The following is a 20,587-nucleotide window of genomic DNA, read 5'->3' as shown; positions in this document are numbered from 1 at the left end:
GCGTGGGAAGCCTGAACAAGACAGATCAATACCCAGCTCCTATTGATTCATGCGTGCTGGAACCTGTCTACACGTGTAGCTCTCTCTCTCTCTCTCTCTGTCTCTCTCTCTGTCTCTCTCTCTTTCTGTCTCTCTCTCTCTCTGCCTCTGTCTGTCTGTCTCTCTCTCTCTGTCTGTCTCTCTCTCTCTGTCTGTCTCTCTCTCTCTATTTCTCTGTCTCTGTCTCTCTCTCTCTGTCTCTCTCTCTGTCTGTCTCTCTCTCTGTCTCTCTCTCTCTCTGTCTCTCTCTCTCTCTCTGTCTCTGTCTCTCTCTCTCTCTCTCTCTCTCTCTCTCTCTCTCTCTCTCTCTGTCTCCCCTCTCTCTCTCGCTCCCCCTCCCTCTCGCTCTCTCACACACACCCACGCGCGCATACACACATGCGCATAAACACAGAACACACACACACACACACACATACACACCCGCCACTCTCTGGAGTAGTTGCAGCCAAAATTTCAAAATAGACAGCTACATCCACGACCTTCTCGTATTTTGCAATCTCATGAACAGTAACGGTGAAAATATTTCTTTCTGCTTGCTGAATAGCAGGATAACAGATCTAGACGTATCAACAGACCATCATCGTGTACACTACATTGGGGTGTGCACGTTAAAGATCCCACGATTGACAAAAGGGTCTTTCCTGGCAAAATTGTATAGGCATAGATAAAAAAAAATGTCCACCAAAATACCCGTGTGACTTGGAATAATAGGCCGTGAAAAGTAGGATATGCGCCGAAATGGCTGCGATCTGCTGGCCGATGTGAATGCGTGATGTATTGTGTAAAAAAAATTCCATCTCACACGGCATAAATAAATCCCTGCGCCTTGAATATGTGCGCGATATAAATTGCATAAAAAAAATAATTAACAAGAAGAGCAAACGCTCAATCGAGTCACTTTCGCAGTTCTGAATATTATATGAGGCATCAGATGGACAGGAAGAAATTGCTATTCACAACACAATGAGTCACGTTCACATAAAATTTGAGCCCGGTCACTTTTATAGTTTCCGAGAAAAGCCCAACGTTAAGTTGTGTGTTGCCGAACAGAAAAGGCTAGTTATCTCCCTTGTTTTTCTGATAACGTTCGTAAAAGGCTACAGATGTAAATACTTTGATGTAAAGAATAATCCTACAAAGTTTCAATCACATCCGATGAACTTTGTCGAAGATATAAAATGTCTAATTTTTCCTTTGACGCTGACCTGTGACCTTGAAAAAGGTCAAAGGTCAACGAAACCATCGTTAAAGTGTAGAGGTCATTGGAGGTCACGACTAAACAAAATATGAGCCCGATCGCTTTGATAGTTTCCGAGAAAAGTCCAACGTTAAGGTGGTGTCTACGGACGGCCGGCCGGCCGACTAACACTGACCGATTACATAGAGTCACTTTTTCTCAAGTGACTCAAAAACTATATCCCTGCGCTTAGAACTGTACACGCGCGACATAAGCCTCATATTGATTGACTAGAGGAATACCCGGCTTCGCCGGGGTGAATCGCGAGACAGAGACAGACAGCGTGGCGGTTCACCACAATCACCTTTGAAGGCGAAGTCCTGTCAAACGGGATTGAGAATTTTAGAGCTTATTTCTTAGCCCTATATTATCTGCTGTGGCTTCTCAAATGCCAGAACATACAGACAAAAGCCGCTAGACCACATCACAAACAGAACTCTACAATACACAGGTTTTTGCCCACACACACACACACACAAACACACACATACACAGAGAAGCCGTATATATATATATATGCATATCTGTATCTATAAATATATAGAGATAGGTGAGAGTGTATTTTTCGCGTGGCTATAAATTGATTCGACCTTTTCACTTTGACAGTAAGAACAACTTACGGGTGCAAGGGAAGCGTTGTGGACAGCGCAGTGGACAGCGCAGTGACATTCTAAAAATAGTAATAGTAACTTACAAACGGGAAAGCCACACGAAGGAAGGGAGATAAACGCCAAACACTGGAGAAGATAAGGAAGAGTTACTTATAATGGTGAAATGAACACAAAAACCAAAATCAGAGCACGTGTTGAAATATCTCATCGATGATATTGTGTCCGGGGTGTAGCTGAATACGGTGTCCAAATTTAAAAAAGATCCAGCGAGAACTTTGGCGTTGTGATGTGGTGTAGCGGCTTTGGTGTGTCGGTATGGGGGCCCGGGTAGCTGAGGTGGAACCAAAATCGGTTCAGCGCTGCGCGCTGAGAGCACGTGTTGAAATATCTCATCGATGAGGTTGTGTCCGGGGTCTCTCTGAATAAGCCCACCAAATTTGAAGCAGATCCATCGAGAACTTTGGCCGTGCATGGCGAATACACAGATACACAGACACACACACAGATACACAGACACACACACAGATACACAGACAGACACACAGACAGACACAAGTCGTATATATATATATATATATATATAGATTGATTGATGTCCGTTGTGTTGTGCTAAGCGTTGGCAATTTAAAACCGTACAATCTACTTTTTCTGGGGAGTTTCTTAATAGCATTAAGAATACCAACAATACGGAATACAGACTGAATTTTACAACCGAAATTGTCCACAGCATTTAGAATGTCAACAATCTTTTTCTTTTTTCCTGACGATTTATTTTCTTAAGTATTATTATTAACAATGCTAAAAATACGGAACGCAGAATTTCTAAACCGATCGTCATTTAACATGTCAACGATACAGAATGCAGAATTTCAGTGGCTTAAAGTGTCCGCAGCGTCGATAATGCCAAGGAAACAAATTGCAGAATGTCACAGCCTATTGCTTCCAGCGTACTGACAACACCTACTGTTTGTTTGTTTATTTGTTGCTTAACGTCCAGCCGACTACGCAGAGCCATATCAGGACGAGGAAGGGGGGGGATGAAGGGGGCCACTTGTCAAGCGATTCCTGTTTACAAATGCACTAACCCATTACTTGTGTCCCAGCAGGCTTTAGTAAAACTAAATTAATACCTACTGGAAGATTACCAGTTTCCAGTATGTTAAAATAGGCTTAACCTATCTACTGCTGGACTTACATCAGAACACTAACAGATTAAACTATACATGAATCGCGAGACAAGCGGCAAGAGAAGAAATTTTTGGAAAAAATACAGGTGAATGAGCAAGAAGGCAGAAAAAAGAAAAGAATTCATGAAGAAAAAGAGAGCATGACAGGAAAGAGGAACCAAAAATCTACCTAACAGCAAACTAGAAAGCTCCTGCGGTTCCAAAAACAGGAGGGGCCTTTAATTTCATAACCGCAGTGCCCCACTGCGGGAGACAACACCAACGATACAGAATGCAGAACGTCACAACCTCTAAGGCCTACTTATCATCTAAGGAGCCATTTGGAGAAGTTTTCTGACGAATTGGAACTTAAAAAGTCCAAGGGTCACACGATGTGCTGAAACTTAGTTACCGGTACCCCTTGATTAGCTCAAAAATGCGTCGCGACTTTGCAAATCAATTAAATGAATTTAAAGGTACAGTAAGCCTCCCGTAAATCATCACAGATACGGTCAGGCTTTTACACACAGTACAAACACCCTTTCATTTAAACACTCACCGATTGAGAACATCCTAGGTCAGTAGGTGCCCTCCGTAAAGAGCAAACAATTTCCAAAGAATTTATTTTTGCGTGGTTTATCGTGAGCCATCGTGAACCCGTGTGGTCCAGTTTCCCTTTTTCACAATGTAGTCGTCAGTTAGTAATTTGAATGCGACTCGATGTGAGCTTATCTACAATAGCACGTTTTTTATGCACAAAACAAACAGCTGTGGTTCACAAGAACTCTAGCGATGGCTTTTGACTGTTGAGAGGAACGGCGATATGCATAAACCGTCGTCTGCTACGACCTTTGCGTGACCCTGCTTCCGGGCTTTTCTTTTTTCAAACTTTCATAACTTCGAATTGTACTGATCTTGTCTTGATGAAAAAAGAATTCTTTTATGATTAAAGAATGTTTGTGTAACAAGCTGTCAATTTATTATTTAGATTTTAAAAGTTAGGTCTAGCACAAAAACGCACCACGGTCCAAAAACATTCTGATAATCATCGATCCACGGCTATCGCCAGTTTACATCGATAGAATGAGACCCGAAGAGAAGTAACTCATGTTTGACCAGGCATGGGAATTGAAAATTGTAAACAAGAAGGGCAAAGCCCATACGACTCACATGCTTGACCTTGACCTTTACATAGCAATGACATCATACACTAAGAACTGCTTTACACATTTTTCCTACCAAAATACATGTTCATCCAAGGTCATGCAACACAAAGCTGTTAATTCAAGACATAGGAAGTACAATGGTGCTTATTGGCTCTTTCTACCATGAGATATGGTCACTTTTAGTGGTTCACTACCTTATTTTGGTCACATTTCATAAGGGTCAAAGTGACCTTGACCTTAATCATATGTGACCAAATGTGTCTCATGATGAAAGCATAACATGTGCCCCACATAATTTTTAAGTTTGAAACAGTTATCTTCCATAGTTCAGGGTCAAGGTCACTTCAAAATATGTATACAATCCAACTTTGAAGAGCTCCTGTGACCTTGACCTTGAAGCAAGGTAAACCAAACTGGTATCAAAAGATGGGGCTTACTTTGCCCTATATATCATATATAGGTGAGGTATTCAATCTCAAAAACTTCAGAGAAAATGGGAAAAATGTGAAAAATAGCTGTTTTTTAGACAACATTTATGGCCCCTGCGACCTTGACCTTGAAGCAAGGTCAAGATGCTATGTATGTTTTTTGGGGCCTTGTCATCATACACCATCTTGCCAAATTTGGTACTGATAGACTGAATAGTGTCCAAGAAATATCCAACGTTAAAGTTTTCCGGACGGACGGACGTCCGGACGGACGGACGGACGGACGACTCGGGTGAGTACATAGACTCACTTTTGCTTCGCATGTGAGTCAAAAAGGCGGAAAATTTATAACTGAAGACGCGAAGCGTCAAGTCGACGGCGCGAAGAGCCTAGCCTTACTAGTAGTCCAGGCATCTTAGCCACTTTAGTGAAGGGAACGTTGAAGTGACAATGACTAGGTTTAAAATGTCCCTTATCAGAAAGTTCAACCTCAGTCCTTTGATGTTTATTAAACACATTTTCATATAAAGTTGGCGCTTCATACGGAAAAATGGCTTTGAAATTGACCCAAATCCTTCTTTGGGCTCTGTAAATGTCGTTTGGGGGTATGGTTGTAAAATGGTATCTACTGGTCACCCCAATGTATAAACTGAAAACTCTTTCTGCACCAGAACACGCAGAAAGGATTGTATCTGCCTGATGTCTGATGCTTTTCAAAATCCCCAACCACTAACACCTTCAAAACGGACTTTAACTGACACTGTTGTTTTTCCCTATATAATCCTTACTATTTTTCCGAGACGTCGTCGTGTTGTGTATTTAGCTTGCCACAACCTCATACATGGTCCTAAAAGTTAAAGTTGAAGAAAATACTAAAGATAAATGAAAAAGCTGACGCAGTGTCATTCGCACCGTGAATCCCCCCATGGGAACATACTAAAGTCTGGTTCCAAGTAGGCTCAATTTCCTTCTATTTCTTTGTATTTCTGCCTCGTAGGGGTAGGGGTGTTCAAACCAAAGGCACCTTTAAACCAAAATTCAAATCACACATCTTACAATACTAAGACACTCAGCAGTAAAAGGGTGTCTGCTGGTAAAAAATTCCAAACAATCCTAAAAGTACTTCACTACTAAAAGTGCTTTTAAAAAGAGCCGTTATTTTTCCCTCTATATTCAGTATTGTGTTTTCTGCGAACATGTAGTCTATTTAGATGGTTGTCGTGTGCACTTGAGTTGCTAAAGCGTTTTCAGTTGGGCATATGTCGAAAAGCAAAGAATTAGCCCTTTGAAAACCATCAGAACTGTCACACAAAAATAACATTTACCTATCTCACCAACTGACCAAACATAGGGCTTTTCCTTATGTATTATGTATTGTCGTGTTTTTTGTAGCATACTTGTGAAAACAGCCACCATTGTTGTAAATGATACTTTAAAGAGCATTATTTCATTTTTACAGTTGAAGGACAACCTGGACTGCCGTATATTACAGCTGTTTTACAATCAGCCAAAATTTTCTTAACAAACGTATGTTAAGAACAACTCCCATAGTGAAATTGAAGGAAAACAAATTGAAAATCCCCCTGCCATAGAGGAGCTAAAGAATCAACAATAAACGACTGCATGGATAGCTTGATGCACGAATGCATTGCGGACATGTTTGTCTCCAACCAAGAGAAAGTTCCAAAAAATCCCTTTTGTGCTTCTTATTATACAGTGACGTCAAAGACAGCCTTTTCTGCTGTTCATACATTCAGGGGTTATGGTTACACTAAACGACGTAGTTGTAGCCATACTGCCATCCAGATTTATTTTTTCCTTGCGAGCAGTCACAGGGTGTTTGTGCTGTCTGCCAACCGTTAGATGACCCCGCCCAAATCTGTTAAGGGACCGTTTGACCGTTATAGAACGCGTCTTTTTGATTTTTTGGCACAGTTGGAAACGGTTGATTTTTATCCCTACCATTGTTTCCAAACATTATATAGGAATGTTTTGTGAACAACGGATAATAGCCGCTACTCGCATGTGTAGCAAAAGTGAGCGTACATACTCACCCTGGTCGTCCAGCCGTTGTCCGTTGCCCGTCTTTATCTGTCTGTACTGAACATTACCTTTGGATATTTCTCCAACGCTATGAAGTGAAGAAACACCAAATGTTGCAAAATGTTGTATGACCCCAAGAGCTCAAAAAAGATACTTGAGAACCTTGACCTTACCTTAAGGTCAAGGTCACAGGGAGAATGAATGTGGTCTAAAAACTGCAAAATTTCACATTGTGCCAGTTTTCTGGAAAACAAATTAAAAACAGCGGGCTTAGTTTTGTATGGTATACAAGAAAAAGAAAGCCTTATCTTCTGATACCATTTTGGTTGACCTCGCTTCAATGTCAAGGTCAGAGGAGCCCTTCAAAGTTGAATTGTAGACATATTTTGATGTGAGCTTGCCCCTTTAACTTTACTATGGACGATATCTCTTACAAACTTAAACACTGAGTGGGGCGTTTGTTAGAATTTCATAGTGAGCCACATCTGGTCACATATCGTTAGGGTCAAGGTCACATTGACCCCTATGAAAAATGTGACCAAGCCGGGTAAAGAAATCCATGTCTCTTGGTAAAAAAATCTTAACAAAGCAAAGCCCATGCGACTCTCATGCTTGACCTTTGTCTTAAAGTGACCTTGACCTTCAGGTGACCTTGAAGGTGAAGGTCTAACAACTGAAGCTGGCAAGGACATTGTACACTATTAGAACTGGTTTACAGATTTTTCCTACCAAATTACACATGACCTTTGGCCAAGGTCAAGATCATCAAAGGTCACACATCACAAGGCTATCAATTCAAGACATAGGAAGCATAAACATACTTATTGGCACTTTCTACAAAGAGACATTGTCACTTTTAGTGATTCAATTGCCCGTTTCAGTCACATTTCATAAGGGGCAAAGTGACCTTGACCTTGATGATATGTGACTAAATGTGGCTCAATATCAGTATATAACATGTGCCCCACACAATTATGAAGTTTGAAAGATTTTTTTCATAGTTCAGGGTCAAGGTCACTTCAAAACATGTATACAATCCAACTTTGAAGGTCCCCTGTGACCTTGACCTTGAAGCAAGGTCAACCAAACTGGTATCAATAGATAGGGCTTGCTTTGACCTAAATAACACTTGTAGCTAAGGTCGTCATTCTCAATAACGTGGGAGAAAATTGTGAAAATGTGAAAATTTACTGTTTTTGAACAACATTATTTTATGTCCCCTGTGACCTTGACCTTGAAGCAAGTTGTGCGCAGTGAGTTGGTTTACGACATTCACCCTTCGCTGTTATAGACAGGCACTTAGTAAAACCAAGTATACAGAGCTGGATCCTCTATAACCAAGGGGTACCGTAGAAGAAGGCAAAAGAGAAAAGGCATTTCAATGCAAGAAAGCGTTAGGCCCGTAGGACTTGTCTTACAGCTGGTTCATAAAATATACATTGAAACATGCTAACTGTATCCTTTACATGACTTTCACCTTTATGTGACCTCGAAATTCAAGGTCAAACAATTGAAACTGTCAATAGCATCATTCGATACAAATTGTTTTACACATTTCTCTTACGAAAATACATATGACCTTGACCCAAAGTCAAGGGCCAAGGTCACTGAACATAAGACCAGTAATTCAACATAATTATACAAAGGATAATGGTGCTTTTTAACACTTTTTATCAAGACACATGGTCACTTTTAAATAGTGATTTCTTTACCCGTCTTGGTCACATTTTTGATAGGGGTCAATGTGACCTTGACACTGACGACATGTGGCCAGATGTGGATCACTATGAAATTCTAACAAACGCCCCACACAGTGTTTAAGTTTGTAAGAGATATCGTCCATAGTAAAGTTAAAGGGGCAAGCTCACATCAAAATATGTCTACAATTCAACTTTGAAGGGCTCCTCTGACCTTGACATTGAAGCGAGGTCAACCAAAATGGTATCAGAAGATAAGGCTTTCTTTTTCTTGTATACCATACAAAACTAAGCCCGCTGTTTTTAATTTGTTTTCCAGAAAACTGGCACAATGTGAAATTTTGCAGTTTTTAGACCACATTCATTCTCCCTGTGACCTTGACCTTAAGGTAAGGTCAAGGTTCTCAAGTATCTTTTTTGAGCTCTTGGGGTCATACAACATTTTGCAACATTTGGTGTTTCTTCACTTCATAGCGTTGGAGAAATATCCAAAGGTAATGTTCAGTACAGACAGATAAAGACGGGCAACGGACAACGGCTGGACGACCAGGGTGAGTATGTACGCTCACTTTTGCTACACATGCGAGTAGCGGCTATTATCCGTTGTTCACAAAACATTCCTATATAATGTTTGGAAACAATGGTAGGGATAAAAATCAACCGTTTCCAACTGTGCCAAAAAATCAAAAAGACGCGTTCTATAACGGTCAAACGGTCCCTTAACAGACTTGGGCGGGGTCATCTAACGGTTGGCAGACAGCACAAACACCCTGTGACTGCTCGCAAGGAAAAAATAAATCTGGATGGCAGTATGGCTACAACTACGTCGTTTAGTGTAACCATAACCCCTGAATGTATGAACAGCAGAAAAGGCTGTCTTTGACGTCACTGTATAATAAGAAGCACAAAAGGGATTTTTTGGAACTTTCTCTTGGTTGGAGACAAACATGTCCGCAATGCATTCGTGCATCAAGCTATCCATGCAGTCGTTTATTGTTGATTCTTTAGCTCCTCTATGGCAGGGGGATTTTCAATTTGTTTTCCTTCAATTTCACTATGGGAGTTGTTCTTAACATACGTTTGTTAAGAAAATTTTGGCTGATTGTAAAACAGCTGTAATATACGGCAGTCCAGGTTGTCCTTCAACTGTAAAAATGAAATAATGCTCTTTAAAGTATCATTTACAACAATGGTGGCTGTTTTCACAAGTATGCTACAAAAAACACGACAATACATAATACATAAGGAAAAGCCCTATGTTTGGTCAGTTGGTGAGATAGGTAAATGTTATTTTTGTGTGACAGTTCTGATGGTTTTCAAAGGGCTAATTCTTTGCTTTTCGACATATGCCCAACTGAAAACGCTTTAGCAACTCAAGTGCACACGACAACCATCTAAATAGACTACATGTTCGCAGAAAACACAATACTGAATATAGAGGGAAAAATAACGGCTCTTTTTAAAAGCACTTTTAGTAGTGAAGTACTTTTAGGATTGTTTGGAATTTTTTACCAGCAGACACCCTTTTACTGCTGAGTGTCTTAGTATTGTAAGATGTGTGATTTGAATTTTGGTTTAAAGGTGCCTTTGGTTTGAACACCCCTACCCCTACGAGGCAGAAATACAAAGAAATAGAAGGAAATTGAGCCTACTTGGAACCAGACTTTAGTATGTTCCCATGGGGGGATTCACGGTGCGAATGACACTGCGTCAGCTTTTTCATTTATCTTTAGTATTTTCTTCAACTTTAACTTTTAGGACCATGTATGAGGTTGTGGCAAGCTAAATACACAACACGACGACGTCTCGGAAAAATAGTAAGGATTATATAGGGAAAAACAACAGTGTCAGTTAAAGTCCGTTTTGAAGGTGTTAGTGGTTGGGGATTTTGAAAAGCATCAGACATCAGGCAGATACAATCCTTTCTGCGTGTTCTGGTGCAGAAAGAGTTTTCAGTTTATACATTGGGGTGACCAGTAGATACCATTTTACAACCATACCCCCAAACGACATTTACAGAGCCCAAAGAAGGATTTGGGTCAATTTCAAAGCCATTTTTCCGTATGAAGCGCCAACTTTATATGAAAATGTGTTTAATAAACATCAAAGGACTGAGGTTGAACTTTCTGATAAGGGACATTTTAAACCTAGTCATTGTCACTTCAACGTTGTTCTCTAATATGCCTGGACTATAGGGGGGTCCGGGGGCATGCCCCCCCGGAAAAAAAATTCTCCAAAGAACCCAGATGGTGCAATCTGGTGTCATCTGAGCTCCAAGTTTGCCATTAAATTCTGTTTTTAGAATCAGAGTTTTTAGTACCAATTTTTGCTTTTTTGAAGAAAAAAAAATATATACATATATATATGTATTATACAGTGAAGTCCGGGTACAACGAATCTCAAGGGAGATAAATTTTAGTTCGTTATATCAGCAATTCGCTGTGGAGTTTTCAACCCTAAATGGTCTTAAGACAAGTTTTCCCACTCACCTTCAAATGATCGTCCCATCGATCTTTCCTTGGAGAGTACAATCTCTGCATGTTTTCAACAGCTTCATAATATAATCCATAGAGAGAGGCATAGTTCAAATGTTCACTTTACTGTCACAATTTTAGAAGTAAAATTTAAAAAGTCGTGTAAAAGCATGTACATGTACATTCTGATCAATCTCCGATCAATCTCCGATTTCATGGTGTCCACCAGTTCTGGTGCATGTACTACCCTGGCCAAGTTTCCTCTCAAGACATCAAAGAGACCGCCCCATAGGTTAAACTCCCCATAGGTTAAACTCGGTCACTGACCCGGGTGCAGGAAGTGTTTCCTCTCTCATATGAAAGGGGAACCACCTCTCATAGCTAAAACTGAGTCAATGACCCCTAGAAAGAAGGTCAGTGTCTATAAACAAGGCCATCCAGCTATCACAATGGACCTGGGTCACTCTCCTGGAAACTGGTCAGTCGGGGCAGCGTACAAAAACATTTAAATAAACAACAAAATAATTACTTTCCTTTATTTTTATGTGTTTTGTTGTCTTCAGTGTTATTTGGAGCAACAGTGTGAACAAGAACTAAAGCGTTTGTAAATTCTGTGATTTGCTTTGCACTGCAGAAGCTCTGAAATCGCCAATTTTTTCCATTCGAAGTGTGACATGCTGTCTCTGCGCATACACATGCCTCAAATTTACCCATTTGATGACACATTTTTCTACAATTGTTGCAAATTCCTGTGTATGAATTTGATTTCACCCGCCCGATGCGCCCAAACGATCTTTCGATAATAACTTGGTTGCATTTGACCATGTAGAAACAATCGTCTCGCACGTCACGCCTGGTGTCCTATTTTTAGCTTCAACGCCATGCCCAAACATAACTTGTGCATACTGTTTCAGGGGATGGATAATTCTACTCTGACATAGTAAAATATTCGATGTGATTAATCGCGATTGAATGAGATTCAAGTTGAGTCTGTAAAGCAAGTTTAATGAGATGTTCTGATAGATCTGCAAGTGGTGTCCGAAAATTTGCGATACGTGTGAGCACATTGCAGAACTATTTTCTGGCAAACTTGCGATCTTTCAACCCATTCGCGCATGAATATAAGGGAGTCCCTGTTGGGGTTACACGGTGCAAACGTGTTTTCGTACAATCGAGCACGCGGTTAGACGCAGGAAAACTTTGTTGTTGCGGGGTCCGCGCCAAAGTTGACGACAGACGTGCGAGACGGTACATGTGATCACAACCTTTGAGGTAAGTTTGAGCTTTACGACGGCTCTATTTTTACTATTTTGCGTGTAGAACTTAAACCACTAATATGATTTTGTCATGTTTACAAACTGAATTCGAAAAAAAAATGCCTTTCTGTCAGAAAAAAGCAACCAAGTGGCAAATTCATGGGTAGAGTAGATCTAGGTACAGTCCAACGTGAAAAGAAGTTTTCGTTTTCTATGATTGTTTTGCGCCTCTTGTTAGTTTATTTTCTATTTTTTTAAATGAAGATTAGATCATGTGGTTCAGGTTCATTTGTTTTGTTGAGAATCTCAAGAAATAACGTTTGAATCTCTCATCATAGCCAGAGCTGTCTCGTTCGTATAGCAGACGCCATTGCTGCTTTCCGCATGCGGTGTCAGCGATGCGTGCGGGGCAGAAATTATGACAAATACTGGCATTTTCATTTGCACTGGTGCAGATTTTACACAGCGTGTAGTCATTTTTACATTTAGTCAAGTTTTGACTAAATTTTTTAACATAGAGGGGGAATCGAGACGAGGGTCGTGGTGTATATATGTGTGTGTGTGTCTGTGCGTGTGTGTGTAGAGCGATTCAGAGTAAACTACTGGACCGATCGTTATGAAATGTTTACATGAGAGTTCCTGGGCATGATATCCCCAGATGTTTTTTTTCTTTTTTTGGATAAATGTCTTTGATGATGTCATATCCGGCTTTTTGTAAAAGTTGAAGCGGCACTGTCACACCCTCATTTTTCAATCAAATTGATTGAAATTTTGGCAAAGCAATCTTCGACGAAGGCCGGACTTTGTGTTGCATTTCAGCTTGGAGGCTTAAAAATTGATTAATGACTTTGGTCATTAAACATCTGAATTGTAATTAAAATTTTATTTTTTATAAAACGATCCAAAACTACGTTCATTTTATTCTTCATCATTTTCTGATCCAAAAACATATAAATATGTTATATTCGGATTAAAAACAAGCTCTGAAAATTTAAAAATATAAACATTATGATTAAAATTAAATTTCGGAAATCGATTTAAAAACAATTCCATCTTATTCCTTGTCGGTTCCTGATTCCAAAAACATATAGATATGATATGTTTGGATTAAAAACACGCTCAGAAAGTTCAAACGAAGAGAGGCACAGAAAAGTGTGCTATGCAGCACAGCGAAACCACTACCGCCCTAAACAGGCTCGTCAGTTTCACTGCGGTCATTGTTAAAAAATGCAGTGCGTTCAGTTTCATTCTGTGAGTTCCACAGCTTGACTAAATGTAGTAATTTCGCCTTACGCGACTTGTTGTTTCTTTGTGTTACGAGGATGTGTTCAGGACAGAACCACTCTGATTTCCAATGTGTGTATCTTGGAATCTTGACGGTTGTAACATGCACTGTTATGTACCTCAATGTGCGATGTAAAGCTGTGGTAGCAATTAAAATATCTGACTCCAACTGTTGCATACTTTTTTCAGATGCCAGGATGCTGCTAATGCTCCTATCCTTTCTGCCAGTCCAGTCAATGCTGATCCAGAAGCAGATCAGAGAGACCGGTACGTTTCTACTGTAAATAATTGTTTTAACATGTTTTTCATTAATCTTAATCTTATTATACTGGAATGACTTTGCTTGCATGCAGTCATTTTTTTTAATTTTCTGTATCCATACTGATTTGTGCAGACATTCCTAGCAAAGTCTTTTCATGGCATGGTAAGTGCAGGTTACATATGGAATCAATTACATTTATACATGTATTTCAAGTACCAAATAAAAATTACCCCTAGTTGGTCAGAATGGAGAGCTTCAGTTGTCTGGTTTTCTGAGGTAGACATTTCCAAGTTTATTGGTGTCACTTGCTCCTTGTATTTTTAATTCATGATGTAAACCTTTTCAGTTACTATTTTTAATTTTTCTATTTTAAGAAAGGTTCATTTGTTTGTCCACAGATTGACACGGTTGTCCATTTACTTAGGAAACAAGGATCATCGTTTGTGTGGCCTGCTGTGGAGGAGATATTTTTTGTGAAGTTTGAGGAAGTAGTTGAGGTGCTGCCTGTTCCAACTCTTGACAGACGTGGCAGACACACATTTCAATAAAAAGTTGTTTCGTTTTGACTGAAATAAACCCATGGTTAACTGATATTGGTGTCTGTGTTTGTTTGCGGTGTCCATGATTACACGCGAGACGTTCTGTGTCATTTGATGAATATCTGCAAGTATTACCAAGATTTTTCAAAGTATGTCCATATTCCTGTTTTAAGTATTCATGGAGATTCTTTAAATCATACAATTTTGCAGATAGCAATATCTGATTACTTGCTGGAAAGGTTTTTTGTAAATGAGGAAATTGTTGATCTGGCGTCCTCATAGTAATCCCCCCAATAAGTAATTGTATGGTATATTTTGAAACTTCTGGTACTTCTATGAAGCAATTTCTATTGTATCTCATTGGAAATTGCATGATAATCACTTGTATTTTTTATGATAAGAGTAAAAATGTGCCTCTAATGGTGTCCTGTGTTACACGCGAGACGAGGCAACCTTCAACACGTTATCTTAAATTACAACATTTCCAAAAGTTTATCTTGCTTTTCAAAACCTTGTGTTGGAAAGTTGAGATGTTAAACAAACCAAACACACCAAAATATTTCAATTTTGACTAACTTTATTTTTGGGCACTCAAGTCACACATCTGACCAGTTTTCAGGAGAGTGACCCACCTGCCTTTGATCTCGCCTCACACACAGATCGTTGTAGCCTTGTGACTTTTAGAGACAAAGGTACACTACGAATCCTATAGCGTGCCCGCGAATCAACAGCGAGCTGTTTCACTCAAAGTTCAAGTAACTGAGGCGGGCGGTAGCAGTGCGTGAACAAAGTACGGACAGTTTTCGCGGGCTTTTGCGCAAAGGCAAAAGTAACCGGTGCTTTATTTGTTTGCCTCCCCCCTTTATTTTTTCGGCGGACACTTTTGCTTTTTCGGCGGAACAAAATAAAAATTCGGCGGAAATCCGCCGTTCGGCGGACAATTCCCATGCCTGTTGACCTGAGTTCAGGATGGGTCCAAAAAGTGTTCGAGACAATCTGCAAAATTAATTCTTTAAAAATTGCTCGCTCTTTACGTAGGGCACCTAGGATGTTCCCGTTTGGTGAGCGTTCAAATGGAAGGGTGTTTGTACTGTGTGTAAAAGCCTGACAGTATCTGTGATGGTTTACGGGAGGCTTACTGTCCGGGCGTGATTTCCGGTATTGAATATTCATAACAGCCGTCCAGCACCAAAACGAGGCACCATTGTTGTAGAGGACCAAGTCCACGAAAATAAATTCTTTGAAAATTTCTCACGCTCGACAGAAAGCAGCCAGGATGTTCTCGTTCGGTGAGCGTTCAAATGGAAGTATGCTTGTACTGTATGTAGACGCTCGGGGAGCTCTGTGGTGGTTTACGGGAGGCTTACTGTGCCTTTAAATGAATTTTAATCGGCGAGCGTTGAAAATCCCACGGATACAGAATGTACAATTTCACAGCCTAAAGCTTCGAGCGCACAGACAACACCAACGCTACACAATGCAGAATTGCACAGCCCAAAACCTCTTTAGGTGTTAAATGCAAACGATACCCAAAAAAGCACATCATTTCACAGCTTAACGAGTAAAATATTCCCTGTCTTTTTCCGTGAACAATGCAGAGAATGCAAGTGGTGCAGAATGCTTACATTCACAAACGAAAGCTTCCAGAAATACTCTCGATCCTACCACACTTCTTTGCAAATAGAGAACACTGTCACAAAGATATATATTCATATCATTCTTGCGTGCTCCCCCAGAATCACAGACTTCCGTGCGCTGATGAGGCCAACAAGAAAAATATGTCTGTTTCCGGTAACATCGCCGAAAAAAATAGGGTCGGTCGGTCGTTGTTTTACATTAAGTCAAGTTTTGACTAAATGTTTTAAGGTAGATGGGGGCATCGAGACGAGGGTCGTGGTGTATGTGTGTGTGTGTGTGTGTGTGTGTGTGTGTAGAGCGATTCAGAGAAAACTACCGGACCGATCTTCATGAAACTTGACATGAGAGATCCTGAGTATGGTATCTCCAGACGTTTTTTTAAAAAATTTTATAAATGTCTTTGATGACGTCATATCCGGCTTTTCGTGAAAGTTGAGGCGGCACTGTCACGCTCTCAGTTTTCAACCAAATTGGTTGAAATTTTGGTCAAGTAATCTTCGACAAAGCCCGGACTTTGGTATTGCATTTCAGCTTGGAGGCTTAACATTTAATTAATGAGTTTGCTCATTAAAGTTGTCATTAAAATCGATTTTTCGCAAACAGATTTAAAATTGATTGCATCGTATTCTTCATCACATTCTGAATCTAAAAATATATACATATGACATGTTTACTCTTAAAATGTGATCACAATTAACAAAAATAGATTAATTAGTCTTACGATTAAAATGTAAGAAATCGACCCAAAAATGATTTCATCTTATTCTTTATCATTTTCTGATTCCAAAAACATATAGATATGATAGGTTGTATTCAAAACAAGCTCAGAAAGTTAACAAGAATACAGAAAAGCGCGCTTTCCTGCTTAGCACAATACGCTACCGCGCAAATCTGGCGTGTCAATATCACTACGTTTTGCACGTGGAAGGTGAGTGATTTCATTCACGCGGGGATTGACGAAGGTGTACTGTCTTGGTGAAAAAATACAGTGCCTTCAGTTTCATTCCATGAGTTCGACAGCTTGACTAAATGTAGTAATTTCGCCTTACGCGACTTGTTTTATTTTTTGTTAAAAATTTTTTTTTTACCTTTTTCTTACGTTTTCAGAGGGATTCCCGGCGTCATTGGCCGCCATGTTTTTTTCGCGTGACGACGGAAACGGGAGGTAAGTCTCTTCGATTGTGAAGTCTCATCGACCGATTACCTCCCGTTTTTCCCTTTTTATATTTAGTCAAGTTTTGACTAAATATTTTAACATCGAGGGGGAATCGAAACGAGGGTCGTGGTGTATGTGCGTGTGTCTGTCTGTGTGTGTGTGTGTGTAGAGCGATTCAGACTAAACTACTGGACCGATCTTTATGAAATTTGACATGAGAGTTCCTGGGTATGAAATCCCCGAACGTTTTTTTCATTTTTTTGATAAATGTCTTTGATGACGTCATATCCGGCTTTTCGTGAAAGTTGAGGCGGCACTGTCACGCCCTCATTTTTCAACCAAATTGGTTGAAATTTTGGTCAAGTACTCTTCGACGAAGCCCGGGGTTCGGTATTGCATTTCAGCTTGGTGGCTTAAAAATTAATTAATGACTTTGGTCATTAAAAATCTGAAAATTGTAAAAAAAAAATAAAAATTTATAAAACGATCCAAATTTACGTTTATCTTATTCTCCATCATTTGCTGATTCCAAAAACATATAAATATGTTATATTCGGATTAAAAACAAGCTCTGAAAATTAAATATATAAAAATTATTATCAAAATTTTTTTTCAAAATCAATTTAAAAACACTTTCATCTTATTCCTTGTCGGTTCCTGATTCCAAAAATATATAGATATGATATGTTTGGATTAAAAACACGCTCAGAAAGTTAAAACGAAGAGAGGTACAGAAAAGCGTGCTATGCAGCATAGCGTAACCACTACCCCGCTCTTCTTGTCAATTTCACTGCCTATGCCGTGAGCGGTGGACCACAAGTATACGGTCTTGCTGCGTTGCATTGCGTTCAGTTTCATTCTGTGAGTTCGACAGCTACTTGACTAAATATTGTATTTTCGCCTTACGCGACTTGTTATATTTAGTCAAGTTTTGACTAAATATTTTAACATCGAGGGGGAATCGAAACGAGGGTCGTGGTGTATGTGCGTGTGTCTGTCTGTGTGTGTGTGTAGAGCGATTCAGACTAAACTACTGGACCGATCTTTATGAAATTTGACATGAGAGTTTCTGGGTATGAAATCCCCGAACGTTTTTTTCATTTTTTTGATAAATGTCTTTGATGACGTCATATCCGGCTTTTCGTGAAAGTTGAGGCGGCACTGTCACGCCCTCATTTTTCAACCAAATTGGTTGAAATTTTGGTCAAGTAATCTTCGACGAAGCCCGGGGTTCGGTATTGCATTTCAGCTTGGTGGCTTAAAAATTAATTAATGACTTTGGTCATTAAAAATCTGAAAATTGTAAAAAAAAATAAAAATTTATAAAACGATCCAAATTTACGTTTAACTTATTCTCCATCATTTGCTGATTCCAAAAACATATAAATATGTTATATTCGGATTAAAAACAAGCTCTGAAAATTAAATATATAAAAATTATTATCCCAATTTTTTTTTCGAAATCAATTTAAAAACACTTTCATCTTATTCCTTGTCGGTTCCTGATTCCAAAAATATATAGATATGATATGTTTGGATTAAAAACACGCTCAGAAAGTTAAAACGAAGAGAGGTACAGAAAAGCGTGCTATCCTTCTCAGCGCAACGAATACCCCGCTCTTCTTGTCAATTCCACGTGCACTGCCTTTGCCACGGGCGGTGGAGTGACGATGCTACGAGTATACGGTCTTGCTGCGTTCAGTTTCATTCTGTGAGTTCGACAGCTACTTGACTAAATATTGTATTTTCGCCTTACGCGACTTGTTTTTTGTGTGCGAAAAGCGAAAAAAACACCTTTAGGGTCGGCGCTTAAAAATAGGGTCGGTCGGGTTACCGGAAACAGACGTATTTTTCTTTTTGGCCTGATGGAACAAAATAATTCATCACCGCTTTTCATCACAGCTGTGCTAAAAACCCAGGCCTCTGCAGACGTTTGGTAAAATGCTGCGCTCGTGCTAATAATCATCAGTCTGCGTTTTGAACGGGGTTCTTACACAACTTGAGCGAAGATCAGTCGGTCTGGCTGCAAAGTTCAGCATTCTTTGGTTTCGGCATTACCTGAAGGCCGTGACACCAATTCAGTTTTATCAGCACGTGCACAGCGCGTCTTGTCTAGCGACAGAAGTTGTTGGTGTTTTTGTGTGTGTGTGGGTTTTTTTTAACAAAATTACCACTTGGTTCCCTTGTGCTGGCAACTTCTATCTGTCATCGCAGACATTCTATACTAGTTTCAAAGAGAAAGTTTCAAAGAGAAAGTTTTAAAGAGACTTCGCACTTTGTTCTTACGATCTATCTAACTTGGTGTGCGTTCTGTATCACATTAGCGGCAGCAGAGAAACGCGCCTAGTTGATGCACAACATAATATAAAACCACATAATCACCGAGACAAAACTGAGCATAGGATTCAGAGAGGGATGAATAAATATCAATGCCTGAAAGTGACAGTGATTATGATTATGAATGGCACTGCGACTCATAACAATGCCGATGGGGACGACATCTAAGAGAACACAGCAGCAATACAAACTGATCTCAAAGAATTGCTTGCAGAAAAAACCCGCAATATGTAAGGTAGGGTGGGGGGGGTGTGTGTGTGTGTGTGTGTGTGTGTGGCAGAGAGGGGTAAGAGAGGGAGAGAGAAGGAGAGACCGAGACCGAGAGAAAGATAGAGGGAGAGGGAGATAGAGAGACGGAGAGGGAAAGCGTAGGAGACATAGTAAAGACAGAGACAGCGGGCGGAGGGGGAAGAGATACGGAGAGAGAGACAGATGGAGAGGGGGGGGGGATAGAGCGTGAGGAACAGAGAGAGAGAGAGAGAGGGAGAGAGAGAGAGAGGGAGAGGGAGAGAGAGAGAGAGAGAGAGAGAGAGAGAGAGAGAGAAAGAGACAGACAGACAAACACAAAGAGAGAGAGGTTGCATGCGGAAAAAGACAGGGCGGGCAGAGAACGCAACAGATGCACACAGGAGATGTACAGGCTTTGAAGCAACAAGCCAACCGAGTTAGTTCAGAGGCCTGGATGAGTCACGACTGGAACCAAGCCCCCTACACACCAACTTGTCAACACACACTGGTACCCTTACTTTCACGCTATTGATCGCATCAACCACATCAACCCCAAGAAAGGAAGAGCAGAACCTTTGCTGAGCAACCCCAAATACACGCTTATGTTTCTTCAATATGCCGCGAAAACATATGGACGGCAAAACAGAAAAATCAAGATCATGATGCAAAAAATAATGAGGGGAAAGGGAAAGAGAGAGAGAGAGAGAGGGGGGGGAGAGAGAGAGCTGAGAGAGAGACAGAGAGAGACAGAGAGGGGGGAGAGGGAGAGAGAGAGCTGAGAGAGAGACAGAGAGAGAGAGAGAGAGAGAGAGAGCTGAGAGAGAGAGAGCTGAGAGAGACAGAGAGAGAGAGAGAGAGGGGGGGAGAGGGAGAGAGAGAGAGCTGAGAGAGAGACAAAGAGAGAGAGAGAGGGGGGAGAGGGAGAGAGAGAGCTGAGAGAGAGAGACATAGAGAGAGAGAGGGGGGGAGAGGGAGAGAGAGAGCTGAGAGAGAGAGACAGAGAGAGAGAGGGGGGGAGAGGGA

At 40.4% G+C, this 20,587-nt stretch overlaps 1 protein-coding gene across 1 annotated transcript in view; it reads right to left on the bottom strand.

Moving 5' to 3' along the window:
* Nucleotides 1-20,587, bottom strand: part of LOC138951461 (adenomatous polyposis coli protein-like) — a gene marked incomplete in the record, with an annotated part of 79,696 nt that overhangs the window by 30,090 nt on the left and 29,019 nt on the right.

This window comes from Littorina saxatilis, linkage group LG16 (genome assembly GCF_037325665.1).
Source record: "Littorina saxatilis isolate snail1 linkage group LG16, US_GU_Lsax_2.0, whole genome shotgun sequence".
NCBI classification, from domain to species: domain Eukaryota; kingdom Metazoa; phylum Mollusca; class Gastropoda; order Littorinimorpha; family Littorinidae; genus Littorina; species Littorina saxatilis.
The sequence above is the reverse complement of the archived record's forward strand: the minus strand, read 5'-3'. Positions and strand labels throughout refer to the sequence as shown.